This window comes from Lissotriton vulgaris, chromosome 1_1, assembly GCF_964263255.1.
Source record: "Lissotriton vulgaris chromosome 1_1, aLisVul1.2, whole genome shotgun sequence".
NCBI lineage: Eukaryota > Metazoa > Chordata > Amphibia > Caudata > Salamandridae > Lissotriton > Lissotriton vulgaris.
In genome coordinates, this window is record NC_141685.1 from 289,977,683 (window position 1) to 290,001,477 (window position 23,795).

Below are 23,795 nucleotides of genomic sequence, written 5' to 3' on the forward strand. Positions count from 1 at the left end.
CTAAACCTATAGATGAGGTCCTGAAATACGCTAAGTATTGTGAAGACGACATGGAAAATCAAAGGAAAGCATTAAAAGAGAAGGTCATGTGGGCACAAGTGAAACTGGCAGAGCAACAAGAAAAGCAGTTAAGTAAAATGAATACTAATACTCAGAATCAAAACCCTGGGGGTGGAGGGAAGCCCAAAGTTAAAATGAGCCGAGAGGAAGCCAAGAAGAAGTTCCCCTGTCACAGGTGCGGACAGATAGGGCACTGGATAGACGAGTGTCCAGCACTACAGAATGCTAACATGCCCAATAATGATTTGAATCCACAGGTGCAGAAAGAGGGGCCATGAAAGACTCAGCAACAGGTAAAGCTGCCACTGCTGCCTCAGGCACCTAGGCCAAACTATAGGAATAGAGCACAGCAGAGTGAAGAAGCAGAGGTTTGGGAAGGAAGGGAGGATAGAAATGCAGCAACTTCGCAATTCCTGTTGAATGATACATTCCTCTGTGATGAAGCTTACTGACAGTGCCTGAGGGGGGAGGACGAGGAGTGCGTGCTAGGATCCTCCTTGCCGGTAGACCAGTCGGGCCATACATTGAAGGAAAGGTTGAAGGAAATGACGTCACCTTTCTGTTGGACACTGGTGCTACCCGTTCTACTGTGAGAACAGCAGATGTCCCAAACCTACACCTCTCGGGAGAAGCAATCCAAGTAGTGGGTGTTTCTAATCAGTTAAGTAATACCCCAGTAACTGAGCCAATGGAGATCACGATAGGGAACTTCAAAGAGATGCACAGATTTGTAGTCTGTGACTCGAGTCCTGTAAATTTACTAGGACGTGATTTGTTGTGCAAAATGAATTGTACCATCTTTTGCACACCAAAAGGCGTTTAAATTCAGACCCCAGATGAAGATGGAATTTACAAACTAATGTTAATTAGGCCTGACTCAGAAATTAAAAGACTGACAATACAAGACTTACCTGAAGAACTCCAACAGACAGTGAAACCCGAGGTGTGGGATTTTACGGGAAAAGATGTAGGATTAATGGCAAATGTTGACCCAATTAAAATAGCCATAAGAGAAGATGCAGTCTACCCAAATACCAAACTGTACAGAATGAGTGCAGATCTGAAAGCAGGGGTTGCCATCGAAGTAAAAAGATTGTTGGAAGCAAATATCATACAGGAGGTAATGAGTAGTCCTTGTAATTCACCCATAATTGGAATCAAGAAACCGAGTGGTAAGTACAGGGTAGTGCAGGACCTTCGCAAGGTAAACAAAATTGTGATTCCTTGCTGTCCTATTGTGGCAAATCCTGCCGTGATCTTGTACCAAATTCCCTGGAATGCTGGATGGTTCACCGTCATTGACTTATGCCATGCATTATTTTCAATCCCATTGCATCCAGACAGCAAATTTATTTTCTCATTTGAATTCGACAGTCATGTCTACGTCTGGAATCGTGTCCCTCAGGGGTACACTGAAAGCTCTTCAATCTTTAATCAGATTTTGAAAAAGTGCCTTGAATCTTTGGTCTTACCTAGAGAATCAGTGCTGGTGCAATACATAGACGACCTCTTGGTGGCGTCTAAAAGTCGGAATGACTGTGTTGTTGACACCATTGCCTTACTGAACCATTTAGGGGAAGGGGGGCATAAAGTATCACCAGACAAATTACAGTTTTGTACCTCTTCAGTGAAATATCTGGGGCACCAGATAGAGGAAGGTATCAGGAAAGTAACCACAGAAAGAATCAGGATAATTAAAAACATGCATCTACCCCGCACTCAGAAAGAGATCAGAATGTTCCTTGGGGTTGTAAGATACTGTAGGCAGTGGATTGTGGGATTAGCAGTTTTAGCAAAACCATTGATAAAAATGACCACGAAAGGAGCAAAAGACCCAGTGGAGTGGGATGAAGAAAGCATGTCAGCTTTTACAAATTTACGGGACTGTCTGTGTACTGCTCCTGCATTGGGAATGCCTGATTACTCGAAAGAATTTGCACTGTTTTGTGACACGTGACAATTGTGCATTGCCAGTTCTGACCCAAGCGCATGGTTTGACTAGACGTCCTGTGGCATATTTTTCTGCCACTTTAGATCCAGTGGCTGCTGGATTGCCTGGATGTCTGAAGGCAGTAGCTGCAACTTGCATGAGTTTTGAGCAGAGTGAATCCATCGTCGTGGGACATCCTGTAATTGTATATGTTCCCCATGCAGTTGTAATATTACTGACCCGAACTAAAACCCAGTATCTCACTCCTAGTCGGCTGACTAAGTACGAAAGGATCCTGGTAGGTGCAGCAAATGTAACCATTACTCGATGTAACTTATTGAATCCAGCAACCCTATTACCCGATTCCCTCATAGCAGAAGCAAAGGGCAAGGTCGAGCATGATTGCATTGACCTAACCGAGTTCAGTACAAAGCCCCGCCCAGATATTAGGGAAATGCACCTGCCGGTTGAAGATCTCGAACTGTTTGTAGATGGCTCGTGTCTAAGGCATGAGAATGGAGGTCTGAGTGCTGCATATGCAGTATGCACCCTAGCACGTGCAGTAGAAGCATCCTGTTTGTTTGGGGTCAAGTCTGCACAAGTAGCCGAATTGATTGCATTGGCAAGAGCCTGTAAAGCTGGGAAAAACAAGAGAGTAACCATATATACAGATGTATGTATGTATGTATAGGCATTTATATAGCGCACTACTTACCCGTAGGGTCCCAAGGTGCTTCGACCGCTGCGAAACCCTTCCTGGCTTCCCTGAGAGATGGTCCCTTAATGGGTATCTCCAGGGTGAGACCAGGCATCCCCGGCGGTCTGGTGGGGCCGTTAGTGAAGATGAGGCAAGCTAATGCCCAGAGTTGCCGAGTGTGATCGCTGATCAGAGTGGGCACCGAGGCGAGAGAATTATCGAGTCCGCTGACCCTGGTCCAGAAACCTGCCGCGCCGGGAATCGAACCCTGGTCCCGGGCCGTCCTCTGCTCTCGGGTCTGCCGCCTCTAACCAGTGAGCCACACTACTTCACTTCACAGATAGCAGTATGGTTACGGGGTTGGGCATGACTTCGGCCAATTGTGGCTGCAAAGGGAGTTCCTGACTTCCTCGGGTACTCCTATCAGAAATGGAAAAGTTGTAAAGGAGTTACTGGAGGCAATCCAGTTACCAAAAGAACTGGCAGTGGTCAAGTGTGCTGCTCACAAATCTGGCAATGACAATGTGACAGCAGGTAATCGATATGCTGACCAACTAGCCCAATATTGTGCACGTTATCGAATGTCAGTAAACATCAAGTTGGGGGGACATGGAAACAGCTGCCAACTTATGGTGCTTGAAGATGTGCAATCATGGGAAGAACTGAAAGATTTGCAAAACGCAGCAGGACCAAAAGAAAAGAAAAGGTGGAGAAAGTCTGGTTGTCAGGAAAGGAGTGAGGATGGTGTTATGGTTTCCACTGATGGTATGCCTGTTTTGCCTGACAGCTTGCTTGCTCCTATGGCCCGGCTAACACATGGAGATGGACATATAGGCAGGGACGCTATGGTTCGTGTCTTTAACCAGACATGGTACAATTCGAAATTCAGGAACATTGCAGAGGCACTTTGCCAGATGTGCTTAACTTGTCAGCAGTATAATCCGGGAAAGAAAACAGTACACCCCCTCCCGCCAGCTACGATCCTCCAACCAAGCCCTTGCCACTGTACCGCGCATTAACAAAACCACCATCGGAGGTAGATCCTTCTCCTACCTTGCAGCTAAAACCTGGAACTCACTTCCCACTCACCTTCGCCTTACTCAGAACCACCTTGCATTCAGAAAGCAACTTAAAACGTGGATATTCGACAAGTAATTCCCCACCCTTCTTCAAGCGCCTTGAGACCCTCTGGGTATGTAGTGCGCTATATAAATATCTTGACTTGACTTGACTTGACTCACAGCAGGTACAATTGGGAAAACAGAAGGTCCCTTTGTCAGATTACAGATTGACTTTATACAATTGCGTCTCTGTAAAGGAATGAAGTATGTCCTTGTCATTGTCTGCTTATTTTCAAAATGGGTAGAAGCTTATCCTGCGAAGAGAAATGATGGCATCACTGTAGCCAAGTTGTTACTAAGGGAACTGATACCAAGGTTCGGATTTCCAGTTACAATTGAATCAGACAGAGGTAGACATTTTCACAATGAAATAATAGAACAGCTCTGTGAAGCATTCAAAATTACCCAAAAATTGAACTGTGCGTATCGCCCAGAGGCTTCTGGAGTGGTAGAACAATTGAATGGCACTATCAAATTGAGGCTAGGAAAAATGTGTGATTCTACTGGAATGAATTGGATAGACACCTTGCCCCTTGTCCTGATGGGAATCAGAAGTATTCCAGATCGGAAGACAGGCCTGAGCCCCCATGAGATACTGATGGGAAGAGTAATGCGACAAGCATGGGTACCAGGACACAAACTGCTAAGCATTTCTGATGATTTGGTGCTAGAGTACTGCAAGCAACTGGGTGACCAAGTGAGTTCTATCTCTCACCAGATTGGGGAAGACGCCGTCGCCAGGCCAACCACTCCAGCCCATAATCTGAACCCAGGGGATTGGGTTGTGCTAAAGAAACACACCCGATCGAGTTGTCTTGCACCGAAGTGGGGTACACCGAGACAAGTGATTCTTGTTACCACGACAGCGGTGAAGTGTGCAGGTGTGCCGAAGTGGATCCACGCCAGTCATACAAAAAGAGTGACGGAAAACGAAGAAACTGAGGCTGAAGGTTGCGCAGCTGAGAGGTCTCCTGACGTTGGTCCTGAAGTAGCTGATGACAAACAACCAAGCACCAGTCAAGATGAGTGGGTCCCAGTAGTCGACCTGACATTCGATCCTATAAGAACCAGAAGATACACCTACTTAGATAGAGAGTGGGATAGTGAGGACGAGACAGGAATAGAAAAGGATAACCAGATTATCGAGGTCCATGTCAGATCAGACAACAAGGAAGAACAGAGAGGGACAGAACAAGTTATCGACACACCTCCAAGAACTCCAGAGATTGAAAAGGGACAATTAGAAAATAGAGCAAAGGTTCAAGCGGAAGAAAATCAAGGGTTCGAAGTGCTTGAACAGGATCAGATAGAAATAGATAAAAGTGTTCAAGAAGAAGAAACTGAAACCAAGCAAAGCCAAATCCAACATACACCTGAACAAGGCCAGCTTAGTAACCAGGTAGAAGAAAATGACCCAAGACCTGGAACTAGTCAGATAGGTAGGGAATAATTGAAGCAGATGTGCCACAACTGAACGAAAATAAAAGATCACTAGAAGAAAGCCCAGTGACAGTGCCAGTGCCAGTCAAAAGATTTAAGAAAAAGAAAAGTGAACCAAGATTCATAAAAAGACTGAGACTAAGACTAAAGACTGTAGAAGAAAAGCTTGAGGACAGAAAACAAGCCGCCAGTGAAAGGGAGAGAGCTGGAGGCAAACTTAAAAAAGAAGTGCCCGAATAAAGAAACAAAACAGTAAATATCAGGATCCTGAATGGACTTTTCTGGTACTGAAAGAGTTCGAAGATCTTGAGATAAGTTACGAAAGTGACGAAGAGGTGATTGCCATTCAAAGCACCGAAGAAGAAGAGTCAACCTGAAGTTGCTCGGTGTAAGAAAACCTGTGTAAAGTTACAAAGAGGGGTTGAAAAACTTCTCTTAAGCCCAAAATGTCTGATTCCAGTGTAAATGGAAGACCTAGGCGTAATTGGTGTAAAACGTGTTGTCAAATATGTGTATGTAGTGTAGCACTAATTATAATACTTTGGATAGGACTGACTATAACCATTCCGTTTATGATGAGCGAAAACCCAAGTTTATACCCCAATAATAATTTACCAGACGACACTGTAGAAACACATACTAGAAATACTCCACAAAGTATAGATGCATTGGACAGACCACTTAGCTTGAAACAGACACAACTAGACTTAGAAGCATCAGATGAGGAAGACTTACACTTTAATAAAATCCGGAACAAAACTCATTTAAATGTTTTTGCAAATCTATTAGTACATTATGTAGAGACAATGGAGATAGATGCCTGTTATGTCTGCATGAAGCTACCCACTTCAGTGGCTTAAGGCGTGACTTACCACCACTTACCCTTGACTTATGGAATTTCCTGTAGCATACTGACTAGCTTATTTTACAGAAAAGGACCTTTACAGTATTATTACTCCAATCTTGACGTGACATTTTCTGAAATTCCTGTTCGAAGAAACCTGAACCCTGTACATACGACTAGAAATGTAGCTAAATATATGGGTGATTATTTTCTAACTATAGGTAAAATTAACATAGATGACGCACGCAAGAATAACCTGACTTGTTCTCTACATGAAAAGGAGAAGGAATTTTTAGATATGGTAGAAAAAAGAAGAGAAAGCTTCCAAAGGAAAGCTAAAGATAAAACTCAGAAAGTTCCTAAATGCGCAGAAAATATAGAAAGTACCTCAAATGGTAGAGAAAATGCTGCCTTGTTGCTGGATTTCGAAAAGAAAAGGGAAGCTTTGTCTTCATAGAGAAATGACTAGTTATTATAAAAACATATTCATTGGTTCCAGTGAGTGCGAACATAATTACAAGGTAATTGGGGTTGGGGATTCAAAGATGGGTCAGAGCCTGTGTTTCCTGGAATTTATTTTATATGCGGAAACAAGGCTTACTTCAAATTACCGGACCATTGGTACGGAACCTGTTATTTTGGTATTGTCTTTCCAAAGATATACCATGTGGGGAAAAACACTTGTGGGGAAAAACACTGGAAGCATTGAAAAGACTAACACAATAGCACGCACAAGAAGAGAGAGTGCTGGAGAAATAGTGGGAGATATTTTTAGTGCATTGATACCTGCAGTGGGAGTGACTCTGAATACACACAGAATTTGCAAATTATCCACAGTAGTGGATCGGTTATCCACTGACACTGCTGGAGGTTTCCTGATGGTCAATACCGAGATGGTTGCGATCAGATCTATGGTTTTACAAAACCGGCTTGCTCTTGACACCTTATTAGCAAAAGAGGGCGGAGTCTGTAGAATGTTGAAAGCGCAACATTGTTGCACTTCCATACCTGATAAAAGTGTGGAAATAAAAAGGTATGTGGGGAATATTACAAATTTGGGAAAAGAGCTCAAACTACTGGAAGTTGACAGTGCCTGGAAGAGACTAACAGATGGTCTCTCCTCTGTAGGTCATTGGTTTGCTAACCTAGGGAAAAGTCTTTTGAGTAAAATCCTATTGCCAATCATGGGCATTAGTATAGTAGTGTTTCTTATATTCATTTGTTGTAAATTATCGTAAACATCAGAAAAGGTATACTGTGAATAAGAGTGGAGTGAAAAGGAATGTGGATGAATTGGAACTGGAGGAACTGAATAATAAAATTTATAAAAAGATGAAAAATTCTCACCCTAATAAAGATACGAAAGAAAAGATGAATCGAACGATTGAGGAGATTGAAATGGAAGATATGTGACAAGTTGGCATCTGGTTCCATTCATAGTGATTTGAATTTGAATTTGAATTTGAATTTGAATTTAAAATTTCTTATAGAGCGCACGTATACCTGCGGTTTCTTGGTGCTATTACTAACAGGATCCTAAGTTAAAAGAGCTGGGGGAACAGGAAGGTTATTATTCGAAAGATTTCGTGAAAAGATAGGTCTTGAGTTGTTTACGGAATTGTGGGTAGAGGGTGATGGTGCGGAGTTCAAGGGGAAGGGAGTTCCAGAGGGTAGGGGCGAGGGTGGCAAATTTGGAGCCTCCCCACTTCTTTCTCCGATAGCTTGGGATGGTGAGGAGGGACTGGGAAGACGAACGAAGTTCCCTGGTGGGAACATAGGAGACGATCTCAGAAGAGATGAACGCAGGTGCCAGTCCATGCCGGGCCCGGAAAGTAATGGAGGCGAGCTTGAATTGAATTCTGGCTCGCACAGGGAGCCAGTGTAGCGATTTCAGAAGTGGGGTAGAGTGGTGGAATTTGGGGAGTTTGAAGGCCAGGCGGGCCGCCTGGTTTTGAATCTGTTGTAGGCGACGCAAACTGTATGCGGGGATGCCGGCATACAGGGCGTTGCCATAGTCCAGGCGGGATACCACCATGGCCAAGATGATGAGCTTTAGAGCAGAAAAAGTGAAGAAACGAGACACCCTGCGAATAGTGCGCAGTGAAAGAAAAGAAGAAGATACCACAGAGCTAACCTGGGAGTGAAGGGTGAGTTGAGAGTTAAGTTTTATGCCAAGTGTTTTAACTGAGTAAGAGGGAACAGGAGAGGGGCCAAGAGAAGGGGGCCAGAAGAGAGAAGACCAGGGGCTGGATGAACCACCCGTCAACACCAGCTCGGTCTTATCGGGGTTGAGTTTAAGGTGATTGTGGTTCATCCAGTCCCTGATGTGAAGCATAACAGATTGAAAGTTAAGAACAGAGGAAGGAGAAGATAGATTGAAGACAAGCTGGAGGTCGTCCGCATAATTAAATACGCCGACCTCCATCTGTTGAAGAGAGAAGATTAGGGGAGCGATATACAGATTGAACAAGAGGGGAGAGAGAGAAGAACCCTGGGGAACCCCGCACTGAACTTTCCGGACGTCCGCCGTGAAGTCGCCCAGGCGGACAGCCTGGGTGCGGTCGCTCAGGAAGGAGGACAACCAGACCAGGGCAGTCCCCCCGATCCCCGCCGCCCTGATACGGGAGAGTAAGATGGTGTGATCCACCGTATCGAAGGCGGCTGAGAGATCGAGGAGCACAAGAGCCTGGTACTGATTAGTGTCCATGCCCTCCCTGAGGGTGTCCAAGACCGACAGGACAACGGACTCCGTAGAGTGTGCGGGGCGGAAACCGGCTTGACGGGGGGCAAGAGCACCATAATTCTCCACAAAGGAGCTCAGAGCGCAGGTGACGTGGCGCTCGAGCACCTTGGCCAAGAATGGTAGGAGGGAGATAGGACGGAAATTGGCAGGGACAGAAGGATCTGCCCCGGGTTTTTTTAGGATGGGCACAATTACCGCAGATTTCAAGGGTTTAGGAACAAGGCCTTGGGCAAGAGAGCTGTTAAGAAGGTGAAGGGGAGGGTCAGGGCAGGAAACAAAGATATGACGGAGAATGTGAGCGGGACAGGGGTCTAGTGGAGAGCCGGATTTGACCAGGGGCACCAAGGTGATCAAGCTTTCCCGAGTGATAGGGGGAAGGGAGGTAAGCACGCCCTTGGGGGGGGGGCAATGGGGGTCAACAAAAGAGGGGGAAGGGGGCGGGATGTTAGCCTTGATGGTAGTGATTTTGTGAATGAAATAATTATTGAGAGAGGAACAGAGTTCTTCGGACGGGGCCGGCTTAAGAGTGGTTCTGTCCGAGAACGCCAGATCCACCGTATCGAAGGCGGCTGAGAGATCGAGGAGCACAAGAGCCTGGTACTGATTAGTGTCCATGCCCTCCCTGAGGGTGTCCAAGACCGACAGGACAACGGACTCCGTAGAGTGTGCGGGGCGGAAACCGGCTTGACGGGGGGCAAGAGCACCATAATTCTCCACAAAGGAGCTCAGAGCGCAGGTGACGTGGCGCTCGAGCACCTTGGCCAAGAATGGTAGGAGGGAGATAGGACGGAAATTGGCAGGGACAGAAGGATCTGCCCCGGGTTTTTTTAGGATGGGCACAATTACCGCAGATTTCAAGGGTTTAGGAACAAGGCCTTGGGCAAGAGAGCTGTTAAGAAGGTGAAGGGGAGGGTCAGGGCAGGAAACAAAGATATGACGGAGAATGTGAGCGGGACAGGGGTCTAGTGGAGAGCCGGATTTGACCAGGGGCACCAAGGTGATCAAGCTTTCCCGAGTGATAGGGGGAAGGGAGGTAAGCACGCCCTTGGGGGGGGGGCAATGGGGGTCAACAAAAGAGGGGGAAGGGGGCGGGATGTTAGCCTTGATGGTAGTGATTTTGTGAATGAAATAATTATTGAGAGAGGAACAGAGTTCTTCGGACGGGGCCGGCTTAAGAGTGGTTCTGTCCGAGAACGCCAGATTGTGGACGATGGTAAATATCTCCTTGGACTGGTTTTCCGCGGCTAGGATTTTGGAGGAGAAATAAGATGTTTTTGCCTCCAAGATGTCTTTTTTGTACTGGATAAGGATGTTAGTGTATTCCAGTTTCAGAGTGGGGCAGTAATTTCTCCTCCATGCCCGCTCCGCGCGGCGTACAGTTAATTTGGTGGCTTTAAGCTCTTCGGTGAACCACCGATTGGCGTCCTTGTCGCGTTTGGAGGTGATGCGCTTGAGCGGGGCAACAGAGTCGCGGCCATAGGAGAGCCACTGATCTATGGCGTCGACCTGGGAAAGGGTGGGAAGACCCTGTAGGGAGGGAAGGGAGGAGGTAAGGAGGGAAGAAAGATTCTCCAGGTTGACACGACCCCATGATCGGACCCAGGTGTTTTTAGGCCGGGGGGGCTTAGCTGGAGGGTGGATGGGAAGAAGAAATGAGATTAGATGGTGATTAGACCAGGAACAAGGGGTAATAGAGAGTGATTCCACAGGGCAGTTCAGGGACCAGATCTGATCGAGCTTATGACCTTTGATGTGGGTGGGGGAGTGGACATGAGAAATGAAGTTGAGGGAGTGAAGGGTTTCGGAGAATTCCTTGGAGGATGGGCATTCAGCGGAGTCGGAGGGCCAGAAATTGAAATCGCCAAGGAGCAGAATGGAGGAATTGTTGACTGTAATGGTGGCCAGGACCTCCAAGAAGTCGGGGAGAAACTGTAAGGGGGACTGAGGGGGACGGTAGGTGAGGAAGCAGGTCAGGGGGGGAGAGGTGGAGACTGTGCGGATCACCAGGAATTCAGTGGTCGCAATGTCAGGTAGAGATAAAATTTGGAAGGGAAGATTGGTGCGTGCGATGACCGCCACGCCACCCCCGGCTCTGCCTGAAGGGCGGTCCGCCCTGAGGGCATAGTAGGTGGCCGGTAGAGTGGATAGTAGGGCAGGGAGGGAGTCATCGCAGAACCATGTCTCAGTTAAAAAAAGAAGGTCAGGAGCATGAAGATCCAATAAGACTGAGAGTTCATGCGCATGGGCAACAGCGGACCGGGTGTTAAGATAGAAGGCTGAAAAGGCTCTAGGGGTTAATGAAGGAACGGTGCTACAAGACGTGAGAGAGGTGTCAGCTGTAGAGAGAGGACAGAGTGGGGGAGTGGCAGGAGTGAGACCAAGAGAGGAAATGCGAGAGCAGATAGAGGCCGAGATGGGCCAGGGGCCCTGGCAGCAACGAAGTTGGTCCGGGGTATAGGTGATAAGCGGGGCAGAGTGACGAGCCCCTAGTCCCGGCCAGTCACGGACGGGCGCAGACGGGCTTGCCTTAGGCTGCGCTTCCTGCCAAGACACATGATTTATGGTGAAGGGTCACGATGTTGGAGGGGGTGTGGCCAACCGAGGGGGCGTGTCTCGAGGCGCGCCTCGCCCTCGTGAATGGCGGCCAGAAGGAAGGGAGTCGTAGCAGCGTGGAGCGCTGTTCAGAAGATGCCAACAGAGTGCAGGTAGGTCGGGAAAGTAGTAAAAACACAGTATCACAGGCAAATATTAAAATCAAGCAGAGCCTAGCTCCCGGCTTTTCGCCTCAGGAGTCCGTTGTTAGTGCAGCGCCTAGCGTCGGCGCGTGCTATTTATGTGCCTGGTGAGGGGGCGTGGCCAACTGAGGGGGCGTGTCTCGAGGCGCGCCTCGCCCTCGTGAATGGCGGCCAGAAGGAAGGGAGTCGTTGCAGCGTGGAGCGCTGTTCAGAAGATAGTGATGATAGTAAATATCATCAAAGAGGGGATTGATGGAGCAAGTATTCGCATGTGACGCGACTTGCTTGTATCAAGAACCTCGAATAACATTAACAAAGCTAATTCAATATGTTTGTCTTACTAATAATTGCACTTTTTCACTACACGAGGGTGTCCCAGCGATGCTTGCCTATGTGTTTACTGATAATAATGAAGCTTGCTAATAATATGGTTGCTGCTTTGTGGGAATCTAGTCTGCGCATGCGTCGGTCATACCCACGTGATGTGACGCACTCGCAGTTCTGGAGGGAACTTGTCGCTCATGCGCAGTATTGCTAAACATGGCCGCTTTGTTTTTCACATGCTCCATGCTTGCACTGCTGCTTTGGCAAAGCCGTTTGTTCTGCTTAACTCCTAATGCTATAGTTATTATAAAGTAAGGGAGTGTAATGTAATGTACTATAGCCATTCCTGGTATACAGTGTATTCATTTTTTCTTGTGTTTCTAACTCGTTTCCGTTTACTTTTCATGTAACATCCTCGGGGGGGGGCCTGGGAAGCACCGCTACTCCATCTTGAAGCCCGAATAGAACCAGTCATGTGACGGGGGAAAAGAAAGTCATGCAGCAGTGGAACCCAGCCAGCTGGCAGCCAAAGCCAAGATGCTCCTGGGAACCTGCTCTCTACCCTGCTAGAAGAAGCTGACTTGTACCTGCAATGGCAACAAATGTATTAGATTTTGTGTATCCCATTGTCTGCTGAAACCTCTCTTGTCATGGGAACTGGAATGTAAGGGGTGGGTTCGAAAAATGAATATTAAGTCTGAGAAAGCCAGAATTTTAGGAGGTACCATGACCTAACCTTCTCTCTTGCCCAATCAGAAATTAGGGAACCTTACACTTGCAACATTTGTGGGAGATACAGGGTCCCGAAAACAGTATAATTGGCCTAGGTTTAGCTAGAGAAATTGTCCGACTTGTCCGAATAGCTGACCTGTTACTGACCCAACGAACTCTATAGGTGATTAATACAGAGAGCTGCGGAGCACTCTGTCCATAATTTCCACAAACTCAGTCTGGGGTGGAGAAACCTTAAGTGCTGGCGAAGCACTTTGCTGGGAGATTCGAAAAACCCAATCGGGGTTATTGGCAGATTCCTTGCAGAGAGGGGGTAGCGCAGGCGTTGCATCCGAAGCTGCAGGTGGCGGTCGTTCCCTTTGGTGAGCCCGGTCCCGAGCCATATCCTGGGGTTATCCTTTCCTGACTGTCCATAAGCTGCACCTGCTCGTCTACTAGCAGCCTAAGTCCTTGAGGGTCCTTTCCTGCCTTTTCCAACCGACCCGTGGCCACGGTTGGTCTTCATTCGGTCCTAGGTAAATATAAAATTGCGTGGGTGTTTCTCTTTCCCAAACTTCTCTCCTTCTCCCTAATAAAGCAAATTGCCTATGGTCCTTTACCCTGTTTTGTCTATAAATAAGGTTTTTCGTGCAAATTGGGGTATTAGCATGTTCCATTCTCTACCCACCTTTAGAAAGTTTCCTAATCAGATGCACATATAGTTGTTCCATTCTTACCCTCCCATTAGTGAATAAACATCAAGACAAACCAAATAAAGTTTTGTTTCTTATAGACAGTTAGTGATAACTGAAAGTCTGTCCTGACTCGTAGGTTCCCTTTTCTTACCCGCCTTTAGCAAAGTTACAAATCTGTTGATCTAAATTTAGCGTGTTCCTTATTTTCCCTTGCCCTTTATTTTCGCAATTTCTAAATGTTTCTTACTTTAATTCATCGTTATACTATTTTCTTAATCTTAGTGTTAGATAGTTTGATTTGTGTTAACCTGTGGCTCATTGAAACTGAAGAAAACGATAATTAGATAAAGGTTTTTGAAACTTCTTGCGTTTGTGGTTATTATAAAGAGTACAAAGAAAGTGAAATGGTATATGATATTTGTATGGTCTACCTTCTCCACAGCTAGCTCCTAGATCCATGGTGATCTTAGGTACCTGGAACGAGGATTGGTAAGTCAGGTACACGGAAATAAACAGAAAGGAACCAAACTACTGATAGTAGTGTGTGGGTTACCTGGTCTAAGAATAACGGAAATATTTTATGGGCCCGAGTGTGCATATTTGGTAATATTGGTTGGGTGACATGTGCGCTCTATCAGTAGATTTTCTGGTAAGCAGAGGATGGTTATGACTAGTTGAGATAGGTAGATAGGTTACTTGCTGATAACTGTGTAAAATAAAATTGCTGCTAAAATTTTTATTGCTGCCAAAGGTATCGATCGATCGAAAGTAAAATTGCTTTGAAATGTTATGAAATGTTTTGAAATATTTTTATGAAATACTGCTATATTGATAAATGTATTAACCCAATTTGTTAGTGATTGTTATATGTTTGTCTGGAATTCCTGGGGGTAGAATAGCGGGTGGTGAGGAGAATCCACCTCGCAGAGAGGTCACTTACATCGAGGAAAATTAGTGCATGGTTAGGCAGAACTGGAAGCGCTAATTAGGGTTTTTCTGTATGAATAAATTGAATAAATGATAGCAACGGGTTCGCTATTGAAACTTCAGTTGTGATATTACCTAGTAAGGGTCACACGAGGAAGGAGTAGTAGGTACATCGGAGCTTGAGTGATAGCAAAGGAGTTCGCTAGTGAAACTTTGAACTTAGTATATATCCCAGAAAGAGTGGATGAGTCAAAGAAGTAGCAGGTTCTCTAATGCTTGTGTGAAGGGTAGGCAGGAGGGTCTATCCACAGTGTATGAAAAGTAGACAGAAGAAGTCTATTTGTAGTGAAACAAACCTTTCCTGTCTCGAGTACAGTGGCGAATGTTATACGTTGTAAACTAAATAGAGCACTTGCACTTTAAGAAAGAAATCAAGTTTCCGTTACCTTGTGAAGGAGGGAGTCAGTTGCGGAGCTGCGCTGACGTCACTCTGTGCCGCGCTGGTATTGGTCAGAACAGCGGGTGTGTAGTGGAGATGTTATTGTAAAGGAGGGGTGAGTGCCGGAGCGTGAGATCGCGTCTCACGAAAAAGGCAGTGCACCCATTGGTTGAAGTTTTTATAATCTCAGTATTGATTGGTTGTTGAAATTTACTAGGCGCGCTAGCATTGGAAGAACATTTGTAAACAAAGGTACGAGTTAGGTTTGTGAGGTATATGTGGTATCCCGAATTTTTGCCTGATCCGACATATTTAGGTTTTGGTAAGGATCGGATGTTAAGAGGCAGACCTTACAATATGTACGAGAGCAAGAGAAAAATGACTTTCGTAGACAAAATGAAGAATTATTTCAAGAAAGACAAGCCCATAAAAACTAGAGAAGGAGTTATTATTGCACCACCCAATACTCCCGCATCATTTATGATGTTTGACAAAGGGTATCATACCTGTGTATGGTTAGAAAATTGGGTGAAATATACTAAAGACGCTTTTCCTTTGGATGGTACCTTTAACAGTAGAATTTTGTTCAATTTGAGGAACCGAATGAATGACTTGCACCCCAGACCAAGACTGACACAATATGAGGCCTTAGAGGAATGGGAGATTGAGGCCCTTGAGCGAGACAGGCCCAGAATTGACAAGGGAATAAGTAAATGGTATCCAAAATTGAAGGGAGAAGCTAAAGAGAAAAAGATGAAGCAGTGAAGACAGAATATGATAGAAGGACTGTTTCCAGTACGAGGAGTAGATGAACCCATGGAAGGGAAAAGGACAGAGAAAACCCGACACTTAATGACCACGGGGGATTCGGAAGACGAATATTTGGAGGATTTATTAACGAAAAATCCACCTCCATATGATGAAGAATCTAGATCCTTGAGTTCAAAAAATCCATTCATTAGTCCTCCCAGTAATAGGAGGGCCAGTGCATCTGATACAGCAGGTATAGGTTATAGGCCTAATAATAAAGAGGGATTTAGCATGCCTGATACAACTGTTCCATGTTATGGACCATCCTGTGGTGAGGGACCAAGCACGACCATTCCAACTGACCCGAATCTTTATCCCCTTTTAATTCCACAAATAGTACATGACAACTCCATAGAAAGTGTCCTACAGGACCGAGAGAGAGAGGCTTTAGTTAAACAGAGAACTGAATTGATACAGAAAATAATGCAGTTAAATTCAAATCCCGAAGCTCTGACAATTCCAGTAACTATTGGACCAGTTGTTCCTCTTTACGGGGATAGACAGGCTAGTCCGAGAACTCCAGTTATTTCTCCAGTTGTAGCGCCACCAAGAAGAGAGCCCTTAATAGTTGATGACCAGACAAGTGAATGTGAATCTGTAATTTCCTTCATGGACTTGCCCATAAGAGAACCGGAAGTGAGAGCACCAAGGAAGAGCGGTCAGACTAGCGCACGAGAAGTCCTGATAGAAACAGCTTCAGGTACCCGGAGTGCCACGGTAGTGACTTCGGAAGAAATAGATCGATGGACTCGAGAACTAGAGAAGGAAACTCCTCAGCCAAAACCATTAGATATTTACAAATTAAGAATAGAATTGGAAGAACTGATGGCTGGGAACGTGGGATTAGACAGAATAAACACTCTTAATGAGGAAGAGCTGCTGTTCATATGTAAAAGTATTACCAGGAATACCAGAACATTCCACGAGAAATTGATGGACACTGCAGCTAACATGGGAATAGACGTCAGCAGATCCAAGATATTACAGAAACCATGCAGAGCAGAATTTTCTGACAAAGACTTAGAAAACATGAACGTGTCAGGGAGAAAGGTGCAGATAAAAGAATTGTTACACCTGTTACAGAAGTGGGGAGACCTAGAAAAATGGAAAGCCAGGTGGGCAAAGAAGAAGGAAGACAGTAGGTCCCGACATGTGTCCTCTGAGTATCTCCTAAAGGAAACAGATAAAGCTGAACCATTGTATCCCATGAGAGAAGTGCCAGGTGGGAAATATGTACATGTTCCATGGTCCCAACATGATATTGTGTCATTTACAAATGATTTCCCAAAATTATGAGAGAAACCTGTAGAGTGGTACAGACAGGTTGAGAGATTTATTAACGTTCAAAAATGTCTCCTGAAAGATCTAGATGGATTCTTTGACATTGTAGTTCCTGTAGACTTATGGACAGAATGTAAAATTGCTGTTGATTGGCCAAGTGAAGAGTACCCCCGAGACCCGAGGACAGGAGCCCCCTCCGCAGATGTAATGAGGAAATATGACCAGGTAATACTGCACTTGAAAGGAAAGGTGCCTGCAAAAGAAACTGATTGGACCCGTATAGATAGAACTACCCAAAATTGTGATGAAACTGTACATTCATATTATGAACGACTGTTACAGGTGTTCAAAACGTACAGTGGAATAGATAACATTGAGATGAAGGATATGACCCATTTCATTTATTGATTCGTGTTAGGGTTAAGACCTGAAATTTCACAGTGGATTAAAGACAATAAAATCTGTTGGCAAGCTAAACCTATAGATGAGGTCCTGAAATACGCTAAGTATTGTGAAGACGACATGGAAAATCAAAGGAAAGCATTAAAAGAGAAGGTCATGTGGGCACAAGTGAAACTGGCAGAGCAACAAGAAAAGCAGTTAAGTAAAATGAATACTAATACTCAGAATCAAAACCCTGGGGGTGGAGGGAAGCCCAAAGTTAAAATGAGCCAAGAGGAAGCCAAGAAGAAGTTCCCCTGTCACAGGTGCGGACAGATAGGGCACTGGATAGACGAGTGTCCAGCACTACAGAATGCTAACATGCCCAATAATGATTTGAATCCACAGGTGCAGAAAGAGGGGCCATGAAAGACTCAGCAACAGGTAAAGCTGCCACTGCTGCCTCAGGCACCTAGGCCAAACTATAGGAATAGAGCACAGCAGAGTGAAGAAGCAGAGGTTTGGGAAGGAAGGGAGGATAGAAATGCAGCAACTTCGCAATTCCTGTTGAATGATACATTCCTCTGTGATGAAGCTTACTGACAGTGCCTGAGGGGGGAGGACGAGGAGTGCGTGCTAGGATCCTCCTTGCCGGTAGACCAGTCGGGCCATACATTGAAGGAAAGGTTGAAGGAAATGACGTCACCTTTCTGTTGGACACTGGTGCTACCCGTTCTACTGTGAGAACAGCAGATGTCCCAAACCTACACCTCTCGGGAGAAGCAATCCAAGTAGTGGGTGTTTCTAATCAGTTAAGTAATACCCCAGTAACTGAGCCAATGGAGATCACGATAGGGAACTTCAAAGAGATGCACAGATTTGTAGTCTGTGACTCGAGTCCTGTAAATTTACTAGGACGTGATTTGTTGTGCAAAATGAATTGTACCATCTTTTGCACACCAAAAGGCGTTTAAATTCAGATCCCAGATGAAGATGGAATTTACAAACTAATGTTAATTAGGCCTGACTCAGAAATTAAAAGACTGACAATACAAGACTTACCTGAAGAACTCCAACAGACAGTGAAACCCGAGGTGTGGGATTTTACGGGAAAAGATGTAGGATTAATGGCAAATGTTGACCCAATTAAAATAGCCATAAGAGAAGATGCAGTCTACCCAAATACCAAACTGTACAGAATGAGTGCAGATCTGAAAGCAGGGGTTGCCATCGAAGTAAAAAGATTGTTGGAAGCAAATATCATACAGGAGGTAATGAGTAGTCCTTGTAATTCACCCATAATTGGAATCAAGAAACCGAGTGGTAAGTACAGGGTAGTGCAGGACCTTCGCAAGGTAAACAAAATTGTGATTCCTTGCTGTCCTATTGTGGCAAATCCTGCCGTGATCTTGTACCAAATTCCCTGGAATGCTGGATGGTTCACCGTCATTGACTTATGCCATGCATTATTTTCAATCCCATTGCATCCAGACAGCAAATTTCTTTTCTCATTTGAATTCGACAGTCATGTCTACATCTGGAATCGTGTCCCTCAGGGGTACACTGAAAGCTCTTCAATCTTTAATCAGATTTTGATAAAGTGCCTTGAATCTTTGGTCTTACCTAGAGAATCAGTGCTGGTGCAATACATAGACGACCTCTTGGTGGCGTCTAAAAGTCGGAATGACTGTGTTGTTGACACCACTGCCTTACTGAACCATTTAGGGGAAGGGGGGCATAAAGTATCACCAGACAAATTACAGTTTTGTACCTCTTCAGTGAAATATCTGGGGCACCAGATAGAGGAAGGTATCAGGAAAGTAACCACAGAAAGAATCAGGATAATTAAAAACATGCATCTACCCCGCACTCAGAAAGAGATCAGAATGTTCCTTGGGGTTGTAAGATACTGTAGGCAGTGGATTGTGGGATTAGCAGTTTTAGCAAAACCATTGATAAAAATGACCACGAAAGGAGCAAAAGACCCAGTGGAGTGGGATGAAGAAAGCATGTCAGCTTTTACAAATTTACGGGACTGTCTGTGTACTGCTCCTGCATTGGGAATGCCTGATTACTCGAAAGAATTTGCACTGTTTTGTGACACGTGACAATTGTGCATTGCCAGTTCTGACCCAAGCACATGGTTTGACTAGACGTCCTGTGGCATATTTTTCTGCCACTTTAGATCCAGTGGCTGCTGGATTGCCTGGATGTCTGAAGGCAGTAGCTGCAACTTGCATGAGTTTTGAGCAGAGTGAATCCATCGTCGTGGGACATCCTGTAATTGTATATGTTCCCCATGCAGTTGTAATCTTACTGACCCGAACTAAAACCCAGTATCTCACTCCTAGTCGGCTGACTAAGTACGAAAGGATCCTGGTAGGTGCAGCAAATGTAACCATTACTCGATGTAACTTATTGAATCCAGCAACCCTATTACCCGATTCCCTCATAGCAGAAGCAAAGGGCAAGGTCGAGCATGATTGCATTGACCTAACCGAGTTCAGTACAAAGCCCCGCCCAGATATTAGGGAAATGCACCTGCCGGTTGAAGATCTCGAACTGTTTGTAGATGGCTCGTGTCTAAGGCATGAGAATGGAGGTCTGAGTGCTGCATATGCAGTATGCACCCTAGCACGTGCAGTAGAAGCATCCTGTTTGTTTGGGGTCAAGTCTGCACAAGTAGCCGAATTGATTGCATTGGCAAGAGCCTGTAAAGCTGGGAAAAACAAGAGAGTAACCATATATACAGATGTATGTATGTATGTATAGGCATTTATATAGCGCACTACTTACCCGTAGGGTCCCAAGGTGCTTCGACCGCTGCGAAACCCTTCCTGGCTTCCCTGAGAGATGGTCCCTTAATGGGTATCTCCAGGGTGAGACCAGGCATCCCCGGCGGTCTGGTGGGGCCGTTAGTGAAGATGAGGCAAGCTAATGCCCAGAGTTGCCGAGTGTGATCGCTGATCAGAGTGGGCACCGAGGCGAGAGAATTATCGAGTCCGCTGACCCTGGTCCAGAAACCTGCCGCGCCGGGAATCGAACCCTGAAAACAGAAAGTACCTCAAATGGTAGAGAAAATGCTGCCTTGTTGCTGGATTTCGAAAAGAAAAGGGAAGCTTTGTCTTCATAGAGAAATGACTAGTTATTATAAAAACATATTCATTGGTTCCAGTGAGTGCGAACATAATTACAAGGTAATTGGGGTTGGGGATTCAAAGATGGGTCAGAGCCTGTGTTTCCTGGAATTTATTTTATATGCGGAAACAAGGCTTACTTCAAATTACCGGACCATTGGTACGGAACCTGTTATTTTGGTATTGTCTTTCCAAAGATATACCATGTGGGGAAAAACACTTGTGGGGAAAAACACTGGAAGCATTGAAAAGACTAACACAATAGCACGCACAAGAAGAGAGAGTGCTGGAGAAATAGTGGGAGATATTTTTAGTGCATTGATACCTGCAGTGGGAGTGACTCTGAATACACACAGAATTTGCAAATTATCCACAGTAGTGGATCGGTTATCCACTGACACTGCTGGAGGTTTCCTGATGGTCAATACCGAGATGGTTGCGATCAGATCTATGGTTTTACAAAACCGGCTTGCTCTTGACACCTTATTAGCAAAAGAGGGCGGAGTCTGTAGAATGTTGAAAGCGCAACATTGTTGCACTTCCATACCTGATAAAAGTGTGGAAATAAAAAGGTATGTGGGGAATATTACAAATTTGGGAAAAGAGCTCAAACTACTGGAAGTTGACAGTGCCTGGAAGAGACTAACAGATGGTCTCTCCTCTGTAGGTCATTGGTTTGCTAACCTAGGGAAAAGTCTTTTGAGTAAAATCCTATTGCCAATCATGGGCATTAGTATAGTAGTGTTTCTTATATTCATTTGTTGTAAATGTCGTAAACATCAGAAAAGGTATACTGTGAATAAGAGTGGAGTGAAAAGGAATGTGGATGAATTGGAACTGGAGGAACTGAATAATAAAATTTATAAAAAGATGAAAAATTCTCACCCTAATAAAGATACGAAAGAAAAGATGAATCGAACGATTGAGGAGATTGAAATGGAAGATATGTGACAAGTTGGCATCTGGTTCCATTCATAGTGATTTGAATTTGAATTTGAATTTGAATTTAAAATTTCTTATAGAGCGCACGTATACCTGCGGTTTCTTGGCGCTATTACTAACAGGATCCTAAGTTAAAAGAGCTGGGGGAACAGGAAGGTTATTATTCGAAAGATTTCGTGAAAAGATAGGTCTTGAGTTGTTTACGGAATTGTGGGTAGAGGGTGATGGTGCGGAGTTCAAGGGGAAGGGAGTTCCAGAGGGTAGGGGCGAGGGTGGCAAATTTGGAGCCTCCCCACTTCTTTCTCCGATAGCGTGGGATGGTGAGGAGGGACTGGGAAGACGAACGAAGTTCCCTGGTGGGAACATAGGAGACGATCTCAGAAGAGATGAACGCAGGTGCCAGTCCGTGCCGGGCCCGGAAAGTAATGGAGGCGAGCTTGAATTGAATTCTGGCTCGCACAGGGAGCCAGTGTAGCGATTTCAGAAGTGGGGTAGAGTGGTGGAATTTGGGGAGTTTGAAGGCCAGGCGGGCCGCCTGGTTTTGAATCTGTTGTAGGCGACGCAAACTGTATGCGGGGATGCCGGCATACAGGGCGTTGCCATAGTCCAGGCGGGATACCACCATGGCCAAGATGATGAGCTTTAGAGCAGAAAAAGTGAAGAAACGAGACACCCTGCGAATAGTGCGCAGTGAAAGAAAAGAAGAAGATACCACAGAGCTAACCTGGGAGTGAAGGGTGAGTTGAGAGTTAAGTTTTATGCCAAGTGTTTTAACTGAGTAAGAGGGAACAGGAGAGGGGCCAAGAGAAGGGGGCCAGAAGAGAGAAGACCAGGGGCTGGATGAACCACCCGTCAACACCAGCTCGGTCTTATCGGGGTTGAGTTTAAGGTGATTGTGGTTCATCCAGTCCCTGATGTGAAGCATAACAGATTGAAAGTTAAGAACAGAGGAAGGAGAAGATAGATTGAAGACAAGCTGGAGGTCGTCCGCATAATTAAATACGCCGACCTCCATCTGTTGAAGAGAGAAGATTAGGGGAGCGATATACAGATTGAACAAGAGGGGAGAGAGAGAAGAACCCTGGGGAACCCCGCACTGAACTTTCCGGACGTCCGCCGTGAAGTCGCCCAGGCGGACAGCCTGGGTGCGGTCGCTCAGGAAGGAGGACAACCAGACCAGGGCAGTCCCCCCGATCCCCGCCGCCCTGATACGGGAGAGTAAGATGGTGTGATCCACCGTATCGAAGGCGGCTGAGAGATCGAGGAGCACAAGAGCCTGGTACTGATTAGTGTCCATGCCCTCCCTGAGGGTGTCCAAGACCGACAGGACAACGGACTCCGTAGAGTGTGCGGGGCGGAAACCGGCTTGACGGGGGGCAAGAGCACCATAATTCTCCACAAAGGAGCTCAGAGCGCAGGTGACGTGGCGCTCGAGCACCTTGGCCAAGAATGGTAGGAGGGAGATAGGACGGAAATTGGCAGGGACAGAAGGATCTGCCCCGGGTTTTTTTAGGATGGGCACAATTACCGCAGATTTCAAGGGTTTAGGAACAAGGCCTTGGGCAAGAGAGCTGTTAAGAAGGTGAAGGGGAGGGTCAGGGCAGGAAACAAAGATATGACGGAGAATGTGAGCGGGACAGGGGTCTAGTGGAGAGCCGGATTTGACCAGGGGCACCAAGGTGATCAAGCTTTCCCGAGTGATAGGGGGAAGGGAGGTAAGCACGCCCTTGGGGGGGGGGCAATGGGGGTCAACAAAAGAGGGGGAAGGGGGCGGGATGTTAGCCTTGATGGTAGTGATTTTGTGAATGAAATAATTATTGAGAGAGGAACAGAGTTCTTCGGACGGGGCCGGCTTAGGAGTGGTTCTGTCCGAGAACGCCAGATTGTGGACGATGGTAAATATCTCCTTGGACTGGTTTTCCGCGGCTAGGATTTTGGAGGAGAAATAAGATGTTTTTGCCTCCAAGATGTCTTTTTTGTACTGGATAAGGATGTTAGTGTATTCCAGTTTCAGAGTGGGGCAGTAATTTCTCCTCCATGCCCGCTCCGCGCGGCGTACATTTAATTTGGTGGCTTTAAGCTCTTCGGTGAACCACCGATTGGCGTCCTTGTCGCGTTTGGAGGTGATGCGCTTGAGCGGGGCAACAGAGTCGCGGCCATAGGAGAGCCACTGATCTATGGCGTCGACCTGGGAAAGGGTGGGAAGACCCTGTAGGGAGGGAAGGGAGGAGGTAAGGAGGGAAGAAAGATTCTCCAGGTTGACACGACCCCATGATCGGACCCAGGTGTTTTTAGGCCGGGGGGGCTTAGCTGGAGGGTGGATGGGAAGAAGAAATGAGATTAGATGGTGATCAGACCAGGAACAAGGGGTAATAGAGAGTGATTCCACAGGGCAGTTCAGGGACCAGATCTGATCGAGCTTATGACCTTTGATGTGGGTGGGGGAGTGGACATGAGAAATGAAGTTGAGGGAGTGAAGGGTTTCGGAGAATTCCTTGGAGGATGGGCATTCAGCGGAGTCGGAGGGCCAGAAATTGAAATCGCCAAGGAGCAGAATGGAGGAATTGTTGACTGTAAT